The sequence below is a fragment of the Cornus florida genome, unplaced genomic scaffold (assembly GCF_030987335.1).
Source record: "Cornus florida cultivar Cherokee Brave unplaced genomic scaffold, ASM3098733v1 CherokeeBrave_3.0.0_Hap2_scaffold_18, whole genome shotgun sequence".
NCBI classification, from domain to species: Eukaryota; Viridiplantae; Streptophyta; class Magnoliopsida; order Cornales; family Cornaceae; genus Cornus; species Cornus florida.
In genome coordinates, this window is record NW_026775671.1 from 270001 (window position 1) to 272500 (window position 2500).

Consider the following 2500-nt stretch of genomic DNA (forward strand, 5'->3'; position numbering starts at 1 on the left):
GGGGTGCTTGAGCATGCGGGAGAGGAGCCATAATGGGCAACATTGACTCGGGGGACCTCCAAATCGAAATCCGTCTCGAGCAAAACACTTCTTAAGCTTCTAGGAAGCTCCCATAAAACTTCCAAACCCAAACTCCAAACTTTATTTTTTAGCATACAATGCCCACGTGCACGCCGGGGTGCTTGAGCGTGCGGGCGAGGAGCCATAATGGGCAACATTGACTCGGGGGACCTCCAAATCGAAATCCGTCTCGAGCAAAACACTTCTTAAGCTTCTAGGAAGCTCCCATAAAACTTCCAAACCCAAACTCCAAACTTTATTTTTTAGCATACAATGCCCACGTGCACGCAGGGGTGCTTGAGCATGCGGGAGAGGAGCCATAATGGGCAACATTGACTCGGGGGACCTCCAAATCGAAATCCGTCTCGAGCAAAACACTTCTTAAGCTTCTAGGAAGCTCCCATAAAACTTCCAAACCCAAACTCCAAACTTTATTTTTTAGCATACAATGCCCACGTGCACGCCGGGGTGCTTGAGCGTGCGGGCGAGGAGCCGTAATGGGCAAAATTAACACGGGGGACCTTCAAATCGAAATCCGTCTCGAGCAAAGCACTTCTTAGGCTTCTAGGAAGCTCCCATCAAATTTACAAACCCAAACTCCAAACTTCATTTTTTAGCACACAATGCCCACGTGCACGCGGGGGTGCTTAAGCGTGCGGGCGAGGAGTCATAATGGGCAAAATTAACTCGGGGGACCTCCAAATCGAAATCTGTCTCGAGCAAAGCACTTCTTAGGCTTCTAGGAAGCTCCCATAAAATTTCCAAACCCAAACTCCAAACTTCATTTTTTAGCATACAATGCCCCCGTGCACGCGGGGGTGCTTGAGCGTGCGGGGGAGGAGTCATAATGGGCAAAACTAACTCGGGGGACCTCCAAATCGAAATCCGTCTCGAGCAAAACACTTCTTAGGCTTCTAGGAAGCTCCCATAAAATTTCCGAACCCAAACTCCAAACTTCATTTTTTAGCATACGATGCCCACGTGCACGCCGGGGTGCTTGAGCGTGCGGGCGAGGAGTCATAATGGGCAAAAACTAACTCGTGGGATCTCCAAATCAAAATCCGTCTCGAGCAAAGCATTTCTTAGGCTTCTAGGAAGCTCCCATAAAATTTCCGAACCCAAACTCCAAACTTCATTTTTTAGCATACGATGCCCACGTGCACGCCGGGGTGCACGAGCGTGCGGGCGAGGAGTCGTAATGGGCAAAATTAACTCGGGGGACCTCCAAATCGAAATCCGTCTCGAGCAAAGCATTTCTTAGGCTTCTAGGAAGTTCCCGTAAAATTTTCAAACCCAAACTCCAAACTTCATTTTTTAGCATACGATGCCCACGTGCGCGCCGGTGTGCACGTCGGGGTGCTTGAGCGTGCGCGCGAGGAGCCGTAATTGGCAAAATTAACACGGCGGAAATCTAAATCGAAATCCGTCTCGAGCAAAGCACTTCTTAGTCTTCTAGGAAGCTCCCATAAAATTTTCAAACCCAAACTCCAAACTTCATTTTTTAGCATACGATGCCCACGTGCACGCCGGTGTGCACGAGCATGCGGGCGAGGAGTCGTAATGGGCAAAATTAACTCGGGGGACCTCCAAATCGAAATCCGTCTCGAGCAAAGCATTTCTTAGGCTTCTAGGAAGTTCCCGTAAAATTTTCAAACCCAAACTCCAAACTTCATTTTTTAGCATACGATGCCCACGTGCGCGCCGGTGTGCACGTCGGGGTGCTTGAGCGTGCGCGCGAGGAGCCGTAATTGGCAAAATTAACACGGCGGAAATCTAAATCGAAATCCGTCTCGAGCAAAGCATTTCTTAGGCTTCTAGGAAGCTCCCATAAGATTTCTGAACCCAAACTCCAAACTTCATTTTTTAGCATACGATGCCCACGTGCACGCCGGTGTGCACGAGCATGCGGGCGAGGAGTCATAAAGGGCAAACTTAACTCGGGGGACCTCCAAATCGAAATCCGTCTCGAGCAAAGCATTTCTTAGGCTTCTAGGAAGCTCCCATAAAATTTTCAAACCCAAACTCCAAACTTCAATTTTAGCATACCATGCCCACGTGCACGTCGGGGTGCACGAGCGTGCGGGCGAGGAGTCATAATGGGTAAAATTAACCCGGGGGACCTCCAAATCGAAATCCGTCTCGAGCAAAGCACTTCTTAGTCTTCTAGGAAGCTCCCATAAAATTTTCAAACCCAAACTCCAAACTTCATTTTTTAGCATACGATGCCCACGTGCACGTCGGGGTGCACGAGCGTGCGGGCGAGGAGTCATAATGGGCAAAATTAACTCGGGGGACCTCCAAATCGAAATCCGTCTCGAGCAAAGCATTTCTTAGTCTTCTAGGAAGCTCCCATAAAATTTTCAAACCCAAACTCCAAACTTCATTTTTTAGCATACGATGCCCACGTGCACGTCGGGGTGCACGAGCGTGCGGACGAGGA